The following is a 14516-nucleotide window of genomic DNA, read 5'->3' as shown; positions in this document are numbered from 1 at the left end:
AGGTATCCAGGGGCCAGGTTGTGTAGCTCTTGGACAGTTTTATTCCAAATGTAGGAGAGGTCATTGGAGAGTTTTGAGCATGGGACTAACATGATGTGAATTAAATTTTGACAGGCTCTCCCTAGCTGATTTGTATGACAGGATATCCCTAGCTGATTTGTACGACAGGCTCTCCCTAGCTGATTTGTATGACAGGATATCCCTAGCTGATTTGTATGACAGGATATCCCTAGCTGATTTGTAGAGAATACAATGAAGTGGGCAAGAGTGGAAGAAGGCAGAAGATGGCAGGATTAGAGCGCTCGTTGTGGAGATGGTGGTAAGTGGTTGAATTTTGGTTTTTCTTGCTGGATTGGCTCTGAGATGGGAAAGGGCAAGCTAAGCAACTGAGGGAGTCCTGCAGGAGGGATAGGTTTGGAAGCAAAAGCAAGACTTCTGTAGGACATGTTAGTATCGATGTGCCCATTCCACATGCTCCTGGAGAGCTCGACTGTTAGATGTTTGCATCTGGATTTCAGGGGGGAGGTCAGCTTAGAAGTAGAAGTCAGCCAGATTCCTTGATCTGAGCCAGTTCTCAGCATAAGCCGCTGGTGTTGTAATAACTTCTGAGGATTCAGTGAGTTGGGGGTTATTTTTTGTGGGAATGGGGGTCTTTATTATATTGAGTATCATGAACTCATAGAATGCTTTTTAAGTTAATACTTGGCATGTTTTAATCAATTGTATTTATCTCATTTTGGCAGTGGGGGCCCATTTATGTTTTCTCCTTAGCGATTCAGTAGTATTTGATAGCTTACTTGGTTTCTGGTACAACAGGACGTTGTTTTGTATATTTCCTGCTCCAGACCTAGAATCGTCCACTCTTCATGGAGTCTTTATTCTTTTTAATGGGCAATTGTAGTTAGAGACCACAGTCTAGGTATCAGGTGTGCTTCTTTTGGGTTCCCATTGCTTTGAGGTCTTTCCAACAGCTAATGGGGGAAAAGTTTTCAGTTCATATGGGATTTCTAACTCAAAGTTGAACAATTGACAAGATTAAATTTGAGGTATTTTTATTTCTTTGCTTTTTCTGTCATCTCTTTACTCTTTCATTGAAAAATCTTGGTTATCAGCAGCATTCATGTAATTATATATTTGCAGTATGTAGGTTATATTCAAAACAGTAACACCAGTATTGCTGCTAACAGTTAGATATTGAATGATGTTTAAGATTTCTTTTCAGCTCTTTTTGTGCTTTGATTGTATCCCACTAAATACTTAGAGTGAAAAGACTGTGTTTCTAAAGTTATTTGAAACAATTCATTTCTCTGTGTAGTTTTGCCACCAACTTGATCTATGGTTGAGGTTCATTAGTTTCAGTTTGTTTTCAATTTTTAGGGATTGCTTTTTTTCTTTTAATTTAATTCTTGAATATGTAAAACATATGTTGCCCAAGTCAAAGCTATATTAACAGAAGCAAGAAGTACTTAGAAATGTGACTTAACATGTCTGCCTCCTTCACCCTGCCTCCTCTCTTCCCTTAGAGGTCACTCTCCTTTCAGTTAGTTCTTGGCTTCTTCCACGTGGTATTTCTCCCCCAAGTATAAGTAAACTGGTGTTCATTTTTCTGTCCCCATTCATACCCAAGAGGCAGCTAGGTAAACTCTCTCTATACTACATATGTATATATATCCCTACGAGAGACAATATATAGTGTGAAACACAACCAATAGGATATATATGGGGGTGGGAAGAGGGAGCAGAGAGGGAGAGATTTTTTTCATAAGGAATTGGCTCATGTGATTCTGAAGTTGAGAAAGCAAGCTGGGGTTCCAGGAAGGTCAGTGGTGTAGTTCACTCTGGAGCCAAAGGCCTGAGAAACAGGTGAGCCAATGGTGTGAGTCCCAGTTTGAGGGCAAGAGAAGATGGATGTCCCAGCTCAGTCAGGCAGGCAGAGAGCAAGTTCTTTCTTCTTCCGCCTTTTGTTCTATTTAGGCATTCAACAGATTGGACGATGCCCACCCACATTGGGGAGGGTTTTGCTCAGTTCACCCATTTAAATGCTAATTTCACCCAGAAACACCCTCACAGACACACCCAGAAATAATGTTTAATGTGGACATGTTTAATAATGTTTAACCCCAGATCCCAGTCAAGTTGACACATTAAATTAACCATCACAACATATGGGTAATATTATCCCTAGGACATACATACACTTGCTTTTGTCACTTAGCTATAGATCCTAAAGATCACTCTAAATATATAAAGAAATCGCCCTCATTCTTTTTTATGGCTGCTTAGGATAAAAATATACATTTTTAGGGGCACCCGGTGGCTCAGTTGTTGGGCGTCTTCCTTCGGCTCAGGTCATGATCCCAGGGTCTGGGATTGAGCCCCGCATCGGGCTCCCTGCTCAGTGGGGAGCCTGCTTCTCCCTCTCCCACTCCCCCTGCTTGTGTTCCCTCTCTCGCTGTCTCTGTCAGATAAATAAATGAAATCTTTAAAAAAAAGAAAAAGAATATATACACTTTTAATCATTTCCCCAGTTTATTCTAATACCTGTTAAAGCTTGTGGGCCATTGCTTTTTAAGGAGGCTTACGTTATTTGGGTCATAAGGAAATTTTCCCAGGGTTCTTGTCAAAGAGAACTGGACACACCATTAGGAACTAGATGAACTGTAATTATACTCAGGATATCCTTTTACTTCTAACTACTTCACACTTTCCTGCATCAAACGCTTCCAAGTGTTTGCCTCCCTTGTCCACTCCTATAGGAAAAGGGCTTCAATGTTTGAGATCTCAGTGTTAACTCTTCCGGTCACTGCTTCCCTCAGACAGAAAGGATTGTTCAAATGAGAAAGACACTGTATAGTGGAAGGAACATGGATAGTGGTTGAAAAAAGCCACATTTATACCTTACTAAGTTTCTTTTTTTTTTTTTTTAAGGTTTTATTTATTTATTTGACAGAGAAACAGCGAGAGAGGGAACACAAGCTGGGGGAGTGGGAGAGGGAGAAGCAGGCTTCCCGCTGAGCAGAGACCCCGAGCCACCCAGGTGCCCCAACACCTTAACTAAGTTTTTTTTTTAATTTTTTATTGTTATGTTAATCACCATACATTACATCATTAGTTCTTGATACAATGTTCCATGATTCATTGTTTGTGCATAACACCCAGTGCTCCATGCAGAACGTGCCCTCCTTAATACCCATCACCAGGCTAACCCATCCCCCCACCCGCCTCCCCTCTAGAACCCTGAGTTTGTTTTTCAGAGTCCATCGTCTCTCATGGTTCCTCTCCCCCTCCGACTTACTCCCCTTCATTCTTCCCCTCCTGCTATCTTCTTCTTTTTCTTTTTTCTTAACATATGTTGCATTATTTGTTTCAGAAGTACAGATCTGTGATTCAACAGTCTTGCACAATTCACAGGGCTCACCATAGCACATACCCTCCCCAGTGTCCATCACCCAGTCACCCCATCCCTCTTACCCCCCGCCTGTCAGCAACACTCAGTTTGTTTCCTGATATTAAGAATTCCTCATATCAGTGAGGTCATATGATACATGTCTTTCTCTGATTGACTTATTTCAGTCAGCATAACACCCTCCAGTTCCATCCACGTCATTGCAAATGGCAAGATCTCATTCCTTTTGATAGCTGCATAATATTCCATTGTGTATATATATACCACTTCTTCTTTATCCATTCATCTGTCGATGGACATCTTGGCTCTTTCCACAGTTTGGCTATTGTGGACATTGCTGCTATAAACATTGGGGTGCACGTACCCCTTCGGATCCCTACATTTGTATCTTTGGGGTAAATACCCAGTAGTGCAATTGCTGGATCGTATGGTAGCTCTATTTTCAACTGTTTGAGGAACCTCCATACTGTTTTCCAGAGTGGCTGCACCAGCTTGCATTCCCACCAACAGTGTAGGAGGGTTCCCCTTTCTCCACATCCCCGCCAACATCTGTCGTTTCCTGACTTGTTAATTTTAGCCATTCTGACTGCTGTGAGGTGGAATCTCATTGAGGTTTTGATTGGGATTTCCCTGATGCCGAGCGATGTAGAGCACTTTTTCATGTGTCTGTTGGCCATTTGGATTTCTTCTTTGGAAAAATGTCTGTTCATGTCTTCTGCCCATTTCTTGATTGGATTATTTGTTCTTTGGATGTTGAGTTTGATAAGTTCTTTATAGATTTTGGATACTAGCCCTTTATCTGATATGTCATTTGCAAATATTTTCTCCCATTCTGTCGGTTGTCTTTTGGTTCTGTGGACTGTTTCTTTTGCTGTGCCAAAGCTTTTTATCTTGATGAAATTCCAATAGTTCATTTTTGCCCTTGCTTCCCTTGCCTTTGGCGATGTTTCTAGGAAGAAGTTGCTGCGGCTGAGGTCGAAGAGGTTGCTACCTGTGTTCTCCTTTAGGATTTTGATGGACTCCTGTCTCACGTTTAGGTCTTTCAACCATTTGGAGTCTATTTTTGTGTGTGGTGTAAGGAAATGGTCCAGTTTCATTCTTCTGCATGGGGCTGTCCAATTTTCCCAACACCATTTGTGGAAGAGACTGTCTTTTTTCCATTGGACATTCTTTCCTGCTTTGTCAAAGATGAGTTGACCATAGAGTTGAGGGTCCATTTCTGGGCTCTCGATTCTGTTCCATTGATCTATGTGTCTGTTTTTGTGCCAGTACCATACTGTCTTGATGATGACAACTTTGTAATAGAGCTGGAAGTCTGGAATTGTGATGCCGCCAGCTTTGCTTTTCTTTTTCAATATTTCTCTGGCTATTTGGGGTCTCTTCTGATTCCATACAAATTTTAGGATTATTTGTTCCCTTTCTTTGAAAAAAGTGGATGGTATTTTGATGGGGATTGCACTGAATGTGTAGATTGCTCTAGGTAGCATTGACATCTTCACAATGTTTGTTCTTCCAATCCATGAGCATGGCATGTTTTTCCATTTCTTTGTGTCTTCCTCAATTTCTTTCATGAGTATTTTATAGTTTTCTGAATACAGATCCTTTGCCTCTTTGGTTCAATTTATTCCTAGGTATCTTATGGTTTTGGGTGCAATTGTAAATGGGATCGACTCCTTTATTTCTCTCTCTCCTGTCTTGTTGTTGGTATATAGGAATGCCACTGATTTCTGTGCATTGATTTTATATCCTGCTACTTGACTGAATTCCTGTATGAGTTCTAGCAGTTTTGGGGTGGAGTCCTTTGGGTTTTCCACATACAGTATCCTATCATCTGCAAAGAGTGAGAGTTTGACTTCCTCTTTGCTGATTTGGATGCCTTTGATTTCTTTTTGTTGTCTGATTGCTGTGGCTAGGACTTCTAATGCTATGTTCAATAGCAGTGGTGAGAGTGGACATCCCTGCCGTGTTCCTGACTTTAGGGGGAAAGCTCTCAGCTTTTCCCCATTGAGAATGATATTCGCTGTCTGTTTTTCATAGATGGCTTTTATGATATTGAGGTATGTACCCTCTATGCCTATACTCTGAAGAGTTTTGATCAAGAAAGGATGCTGTACTTTGTCAAATGCTTTTTCTGCATCTATTGAGAGGATCTTATGATTCTTGTTCTTTCTTTTTTTAATGTATTGTATCACGTTGATTGATTTGTGGATGTTGAACCAGCCTTGCAGCCCAGGGATAAATCCCACTTGGTCGTGGTGAATAATCCTTTTAATGTACTGTTGGATCCTATTGGCTAGTATTTTGGTGAGAATTTTTGCATCCATGTTCATCAAGGATATTGGTCTGTAGTTCTCCTTTTTGATGGGGTCTTTGTCTGGTTTTGGGATCAAGAAAATGGTGGCCTCATAAAACGAGTTTGGAAGTTTTCCTTCCATTTCTATTTTTTGGAACAGTTTCAGGAGAATAGGTATTAATTCTTCTTTAAATGTCTGATAGAATTCCCCTGGGAAGCCATCTGGCCCTGGGCTTTTGTTTGTTGGGAGATTTTTGATGGCTGCTTCAATTTCCTTAGTGATTATAGGTCTGTTCAGGTTTTCTGTTTCTTCCTGGTTCAATTTTGGTAGTTGATACATCTCTAGGAATGCACCCATTTCTTCCAGGTTATCTAATTTGCTGGCATAGAGTTGCTCATAATATGTTCTTATAATTGTTTGTATTTCTTTGGTGTTGCTTGTGATCTCTCCTCTTTCATTCATGATTTTGTTGATTTGGCTCATTTCTCTTTTCTTTTTGATAAGTCTGGCCAGGGGTTTATCAATCTTGTTAATTCTTTCAAAGAACCAGCTCCTAGTTTCGCTGATCTGTTCTACTGTTCTTTTGGTTTCTAGTTCATTGATTTCTGCTCTGATCTTTATTATTTCTCTTCTCCTGCTGGGTTTAGGCTTTATTTGCTGTTCTTTCTCCAGCTCCTTTAGGTGTAGGGTTAGGTTGTGTATTTGAGACCTTTCTTGTTTCTTGAGAAAGGCTTGTATTGCTATATACTTTGCTCTCAGGACTGCCTTTGCTGTATCCCAAAGATTTTGAACAGTTGTGTTTTCATTTTCATTGGTTTCCATGAATTTTTTTTAATTCTTCTTTAATTTCCTGGTTCACCCATTCATTCTTTAGTAGGATGCTCTTTAACCTCCATGTATTTGAGTTCTTTCCAACTTTCCTCTTGTGATTGAGTTCTAGTTTCAAAGCATTGTGGTCTGAAAATATGCAGGGAATAATACCAGTCTTTTGGTACTGGTTGAGACCTGATTTGTGACCTAGGATGTGATCAATTCTGGAGAATATTCCATGGGCACTAGAGAAGAATGTGTATTCCGTTGCTTTGGGATGGAATGTTCTGAATATGTCTGTGAAGTCCATTTGGTCCAGTATGTCATTTAAAGTATTTCCTTGTTGATCTTTTGCTTAGATGATCTGTCCATTTCAGTCAGGGAGGTGTTAAAGTCCCCCACTATTATTGTATTGGTGTCAATGTGTTTCTTCGCTTTTGTTATTAATTGCCTCGTATAATTGGCTGCTCCCAGGTTCGGGGCATAGATATTTACAATTGTTAGATCTTCTTGTTGGATAGACCCTTTAAGTAGGATATAGTGTCCTTCCTCATCTCTTATTACAGTCTTTGGTTTAAAATCCAATTTGTCTGATATAAGGATTGCCACCCCTGCTTTCTTTTGGTGTCCATTAGCATGGTAAATGGTTTTCTACCCCTCACTTTCAATCTGGGGGTGTCTTTGGGTCTAAAATGAGTCTCTTGCAGACAGCATATTCACCCCCTCACTTTCAATCTGGGGGTGTCTTTGGGTCTAAAATGAGTCTTTTGCAGACAGCTTATTGATGGGTCTTGTTTTTTAATCCAATCTGATAGCCTGTGTCTTTTGATTGGGGCATTTAGCCCATTTACATTCAGGGTAACTATTGAAAGGTATGAATTTAGTGCCATTGTATTGCCTGTAAGGTGACTGTGACTGTATATTGTCTCTGTTCCTTTCTGACCTATGCTGCTTTTAGGCTCTCTCTTTGCTTAGAGGACCCCTTTCAATATTTCTTGGAGGGCTGGTTTCGTGTTTGCAAATTCCTTTAGTTTTTGTTTGTTCTGGAAGCTTTTTATCTCTCCTTCAATTTTCAATGACAGCCTAGCTGGATATAGTATTCTTGGCTGCATGTTTTTCTCGTTTAGTGCTCTGAAGATATCTTGCCAGTCCTTTCTGGCCTGCCAGGTCTCTGTGGATAGGTCTGTTGCCAATCTAATATTTCTACCATTGTAGGTTACGTATCTCTTCTCCCGAGGTGCTTTCAGGATTTTCTCTTTGTCTCTGAGACTCGTAAGTTTTACTATTAAATGTTGGGGTGTTGACGTATTTTTATTGATTTTGAGAGGGGTTCTCTGTGCCTCCTGGATTTTGATGCCTGTTTCCTTCCTCACATTAGGGAAGTTCTCTGCTATTATTTGCTCCACTATACCTTCTGCCCCACTCTCTCTTTCTTCTTCTTCTTTGATCCCAATTATTCTAATGTTGTTTTGTCTTATCGTATCGCTTATCTCTCGAATTCTGCCCTCGTGATCCTGTAGTTGTTTCTCTCTCTTTTTCTCAGCCTCTTTATTTCCCATCATTTGATCTTCTATATCGCTGATTCTCTCTTCTGCCTCATTTATCCCAGCAGTTAGTGCCCGCATTTTTTATTGCACCTCATTAATAGCCTTTTTGATTTTGACTTGGTTAGATTTTAGTTCTTTTATTTCTCCAGAAATGGTTTCTCTAATAACTTCCACGCTTTTTTCAAGCCCAGCTAGTATCTTTAAAGTCATGATTCTGAACTCTAGGTCCGATATCTTACTGATGTCCGTATTGAGTCGGTCCCTGGCTGACGGTACTACCTCTTGTTCTTTTTGCTGAGGTGATTTTTTTCATCTTGTCATTTTGTCCAGAGGAGAATAGATGAATGAGAGAACAAAATGCTAACAGGTTAACAACGTCCCTAGGAAATATACTGTATAGAAATCAGAAAAGACGTGAAACCAGGGGAAAAGAAAGGGAAAGAAAGAAAAAAGAAAGAGAAAAAAAAAGAAAAAAAGATAAAAACAAAAACAGAACAATACAGAAAAAGCAGAATATGATGAAATATGATCAGGCTAGTGCATAGATCAGTGCCACACACTAGATTTTGGGCGTATTTTGGTCTGTTAGAAAAAAGTGCCTCCTAAAATTTTAAGGGAAGAAAGACATATGTGTACAAAATAAGGGTTGATACAGTGAGGGGATGGAAGATGATTGTAAAGATGAAAATTATAAAAGATTTTATAAAAGGAATTGATACGATAAGAAATTGTTTGAAAAAAGAAAGAAGATTTTAAAAAAAAAAGGGAGAGAATGTGATCAGGCAGGAGACTAGAAGAAAGGCATACACTAGTGATTTAGGGTATATTTTGATCTGTTAGAAGAAACTGTATCTCAAAATTTTAAAGAGAGAACAACATATATATATGCCAAAAATAAGGGTAACTACTATGAAGGGATAAAATATGTCTCTAAAAATGAAAAATAAAAAATATTTTTTTTAAAAAAGGGATTGATAAGATGTTGGTTGAAAAAGGGAAAAAGAGAAATTAAAAAAACAGTTAAAAAATTAACTTTGGAAAACTAATGAATCATGGTAAAAAAAAGCCATGAATTCTATGTGCAGTATTCCCCTAGCGCTGGAGTTGTTTGGTTCTCCTTGATCGGTAAACTTGGTCTTGGCTTGCTGGCTGTTCGTGCTGATCTTCTGGGGGAGGGGCCTGTTGCCGTGGTTCCCAGATGTCTTTGCTGGAGGCGGAATTGCCCTGCCCTTGTTGGTCCCAGCTAAGCAAGCTGCTTGAGTTTGCTCTCAGGAGCTTTTGTTCCCTGCAAGCTTTCCCTACGGCTTTGGAGGACGACAGTGAAAATGGCGGCCTTCCAATCTCTGCCCCAGAGGAGGCAAGAACTCGGGGCCCCGCTCCTCAGTGCACCCCCATAGAAAAGCAGCCAGTCACTCCCGTCTCCCTGGTCTCCAGCCGCACTCCGTGCTCCCCCGGCCTGTGACTGAGCGTTTCTATCTCTGGCACCCGACTCGGTGTGGAGTCTCCAAACCCAGCAGATCCCTGCGGTGCGCTCCCGCGCTGCTCCTCCCGGGGGAGGGAGGGGAGTCTCCCCAGATCTGCCGCTTGTTGGGTCCCTGCTGGAGGAGCAGTGGCCCGACTGGGCCGCAGATCACAGTTTATGGCCACCCCGAGGCGAGAGCCCGCGCCTCGGCTCCGTCTCTGCAGCCGGCTTCCCCGCTCCAATACCTGGGAGCTCTGGCACACTCAGGCACCCCCGGTCTTTCTGTGACCCCAAGGGTCCTGAGACCACACTGTCCCATGAGGGTTCCACCTCCCGCTTAGCCACTGGAGCGACGTCCCTCAGCGGAGCCGACTTCTAAAAGTTCCGATTTTGTGCTCTGCGGCTCTAGCACTTGCCAGAAGCGGCCGACGGAGGCCCCTTCCCCCGTCATCTATCGTCCCGAATATCGCCTCGGATTCACTTCTCCGCACGTCCTACCTTCCAGAAAGTGGTCGCTTCTCTGTTCAGAGAGTTGTTGCTACTCTTCTCTTCAATCTCCTGTTGAGTTCGTAGGTGTTCAGAATGGTTTGATCCCTATTCAGCTGAATTCCTGAGACCAGACGAAATCCAGGTCTCCTACTCCTCCGCCATCTTGCTCCGCCCCCTTAACTAAGTTTCTTAAAAGTTCTGGAATCTTAGCTGATACAAGTGACCTAAGCTTTCGGAGGCAGTCTTCTCATCTGATTAAATGGGATTATTCCTTCCTCTGTGCACACTTCTGTTGTTGCCGCCCAGTGAAATACTATCTATGATGGTGTAGTCAGCTTTCCCTTGTCACTGTTCTTATAGGAATGTTCCAGCATTCCTTCCCCCTCTTCTGCATATCACCTGCCACCCCTCCGCCCCCATTGCTGGCATCTTTCTTGGTGACACACATACCTTCCGGTAGTTTTACCAAATGAAGAACATCTTCTCATGATTCCACTTTCTCCTCCAGCTTCTGCCTCCCTTCTGTTCTTTCTGGAAAGCTCATCAAGAGCATTCTTTTCTGGCCCTCTGCAGTTCACCCCGCCTATTCATGCTTGAATGCACTCCCCTCGGATTTTCTTCCAGTGTTTTGCTCTTGTTAAGATTCTGAGGAGGAAACCGTCTTCCTCCTGTGTGTGTCTTCTTTACTGCTCACACAGAATACTTCACTCTGACTCTGCTGGTCACCAAATGTGTGGGGTTTTTTTCTCCACACCAAGCCATTCTGGTGTCGACGCCAGCTGGGTGTCCTACAATTTAACTCAATTCTGACGGTGTCTGCCTGGAATTAGCATCAGATCCTGAGGGTTGAGGGCTCAGCCGCACAAGACCGCCTCCCTCTGCCTTCACTTTAGATGGCAATCACAAGACCAGGTTGTTCCCTGTGCTTCTGACTGATCACCTATAAATCGGACGTTCTCATGATCCCCTCCTTGAGTTTGGTTAATTAGCTAGAGTGGCTCACAGGACTCAGGAAAACAGTTTCCTTACTCTTTACCAGGTTTTTATAAAAGGATATGATAAAGGCCGTAGATGACCATCCAAATGGAAGAGACCCATAGGTATGGAGCTTCCATGCCCTCTCCCAGAACTGCCACATGTTCTCCAACCTGGAAGCACTCTGAATGCTTTTGGGATTTTTATGGAGGCTTCACCATGTAGGCATGATCAATCATTAACTCCATTTGCAGCCCCTCTGCCCTCCCTGGAGAATGGAGGGTGGGCTGAAAATTCCAAGCTTCTAATGATGGCTTGGTCTTCTTGGTGACCAGCTCCTATTCAGGAGCCCACCCAGAGTCACCTTATTAGAACAAAGCCACAGCTGTCACCCAGAAAATTCCAAGGGGTTTAGGAGCTCTGTGCCAGGAACCAGGGGCAGGGATCTCTCTCTAGTTTTTCTATTGCCTCACAGAACTACGTAGCAAAATCCAATCCAAGTCCTCAGGTTAACATAATTTCTCCCTTGCACCTTCTGGAAATACTCTCTTTGCTTTCAGGACACTCATCACGTTCTCTTGCCTCCCTGATTGTTCCTTCTCAGTCCCCTTTTCTGGTTCTTCCTCGTCTCCCATCCTCAGAGCTCAGTCTTTGGACTTCTGGTTTCTTCTGACTACTTCTTAGTGATCTCTGCTCATCTCACCTCACAGTTCTAAATACTTTATAATTCCTACTTTTGTGCCCTCTCTTCCTGCTCGAACTCCAGAGTCCTATCAGCCCACCTGCTTACTTGAGATCTCCATTTGCATATCTGTCCGGCCTCTGGAAACCTCAGGTGTCCTAAACTAGGTTCCTAATTCTTTTCTCAAAAAATGTTCTTCCTTTCTTTTTTTTTTTTTTTTTAAAGATTTTATTTATTCATTTGACAGAGACACAGCGAGAGAGGGAACACGAGCATGGGGAGTGGGAGAGGGAGAAGCAGGCTTCCCGCCGAGCAGGGAGCCCGATGCGGGGCTCGATCCCAGGACCCTGGGATCATGACCTGAGCTGAAGGCAGATGCTTAATGATTGAGCCACCCAGGCGCCCTTGTTCTTCCTTTCTTATTTGCTATCTCAGGACGTTCCATCTTAACTGTCGCTCAGTTCCAAACCTGGGAGACATCCTTGCTTCCTCCTTTCCTCTCACACTTCAAATTTAATCTTTCATCAAATCTAGTTGGCTTTGCCCTCAAAATATAGTAGAACTCCTTCTGTCCAATTTCTTAGCACAGTGGCAGGAGCAACTGCTTCTCGTCAGGTTTCATGATACCAATATAAACAGTATGGAAAGGAAGATGCCAGAAAGTTGACCAAGAGAGATAAAGACCTAGTAGAAGTCGGGGGCAAGTCCAAAACATGAGAAAAGGTTCAAAGGCAAACTCCAAGACAAGCTCAATTACATTGTCTTGTTTCCTAAAGGCACAGGGGACAAATTATAAGGAAGTTTCCAAATCAGTTCCATAACTTCTGTGGTTCTCTCTAGAGGACTGGCAATTTGAGGCTCCCTGACCAGGGCATCCCTCGAGGGGAGGTGCTTAGTAAAAGACTCAGCAGGTGGATTTCTAACACAGAGCCCACGTAACCCGCACCAGAAAAGGTGGTGACCGCCCTGGCTGCTAGGGAGGATGCGTAAGAGGGACAGCAGGGGGGCAGACGTACCCAGCACTGCAGTTCTGCTTCGTTTTTGGTTTTTCCTCAGACTCATCTAAATGTAAATTTTCAAAACTAAAACTGTATTAAATGAGCATCAAAACAGAAAGAAAGAAAGAGAAAAGAAAAAAGAAAAAGAAAAGGAAAAGAAAGAAAAAGAAAAGGAGGAAAGGAAAGGAAGGGGGAAGGGAAGGAAAGAAGGAAGGAAGGAAAGGAAGGAAAAAAGGGAGGGAGGAAGGAAGGAAAGAACTAAAACTCTCAGTGATTCAGTGCAACTGGTGATTGGCGTGTGGCCCCCGGTTGACTAGTTCTTTAGATTCATTGCTAGTGCATGATTGATCTCCCAATAAATGTGACCCTGCATTTTACATGATTTAGGTTCTTTTTTTATTCCATTTGTAGTATCGTGGCAGAAAGTTACAGTATATCCAGAATGTGACCATTTCTTTCCTTCTTTGCTGCTACTATCGCAGTGTGAGGCAAGACTATCTCTCACACAGATTATTGTCATAGCCTCTTTTTTTTTTTTTTTTAAGATTTTATTTATTTATTCATGAAAGACAGAGGGGCAGAGGGAGAAGCAGGCTCCCAAGGAGCAGGGAGCCCGATGCGGAACTCGATCCCAGGACCCTGGGGTCATGACCTGAGCCGAAGGCAGACGCTTAACCATCTGAGCCACCCAGGCGCCCTGTCATAGCCTCTTAACACGTCTCCCTGTCATAGCCTCTTAACACGTCTCCCTGCTTCTGTTCTTGCTTCCCTTCAGTCTGCCCAGCACAGCAGCCGGAGTGATCCTGTTCATACCTAACTCGATCATGTCACTCTCTGGCTCACAACCCATTTTGCCTCCCCATTTCACCCAGAGTAAAAGCCAAAGTCCTTACTGTGGCCAGCAAGGCCTTACAGTGGCCACTTTCGTTCCCTTACCGCCTACTTCATCTGCTACTGTTCTTTCTCCTTAGTACTTGATCTTGCTGCACCTTGAACACACCATGCTCATTCTTACCTCGGGGCCTTTGCACTTCCTCTTCCCTTAAGAAGCTCACTTCCTTCCTTTAGGTCTTTGCTCTGAAGACATCTTCTTAGGGGGGCTTTCCCTGCACATGCTGTTTTAAGTTGTACCCCTAACATACCTTTTCTTTTTTACTCTAGTGTCCCTCATAGTGGTTGTCTTGTAACATAAAGATTTTATTCATTGTTTTATTGTGCCCCCCCTCCACCTTCTCTCACACGCTTGCCTGTAAGCTCCATGAAGGCAGGGATGTTTGTTTTGTCCACTGCTGAATCTGCAGATCCTGGGACGGTATGGTTAACACATAGGAGCCCTCCATCCATATCTGTGGAATGACTTTGAATAGATGGGACACATGAAATGCCATGAGTGTGTGACATACTATCAGATAGGTGATGAGGGGATGAGAGTCTCAGGCTCTCTAGTTGGTTCCATACTGAAATTCAGCATGTTAAAATCCCCGATTGTCATTTTTCTCCCAGGGTTACTAACTTCATGCAGTCTATAACAGGTGCTGAAACTTCTCAGCAAATCTTCTTTCTTTTCATGTCTTCACTTTTATCTTCTCTCAATAGGCTGGTGCCACAGTAGTCTGGAGTCATTCTGGTTTTTGTAAAATTACTCTGAGAGATTCTTTGTATGGAGAAAACCACTCATAGGACTAGGTTTTTGATCCTTTTTAGACTCCTACCGTTCCATTCAGCACCCTGCGAAGGCCTGGTGTTTACTGTGTGCCATTCGCCACCGCTCCCGTGCCCCCTGTGCCTCCTGCCTGTGCGGCTCTGGCCTCTGCCCTTCTCGTCTCTGCTTACGGTCTGGTGAGTTCAGGCCT

The 14516-nt window shown here is 42.8% G+C and overlaps 1 protein-coding gene across 8 annotated transcripts in view; it reads left to right on the top strand.

Annotated features, from left to right (window-relative positions):
* SLC25A13 (solute carrier family 25 member 13) overlaps positions 1-14516 on the top strand; it is a 185108-nt gene that overhangs the window by 45708 nt on the left and 124884 nt on the right. The window lies entirely within an intron of this gene.

Source organism: Callorhinus ursinus, unplaced genomic scaffold (genome assembly GCF_003265705.2).
Source record: "Callorhinus ursinus isolate GAN/ISIS: 27379988/994484 unplaced genomic scaffold, GSC_fseal_2.0 scaffold12, whole genome shotgun sequence".
NCBI classification, from domain to species: domain Eukaryota; kingdom Metazoa; phylum Chordata; class Mammalia; order Carnivora; family Otariidae; genus Callorhinus; species Callorhinus ursinus.
Note: the sequence above shows the minus strand (reverse complement) of the source record. Positions and strands in the feature narration are given on the sequence as shown.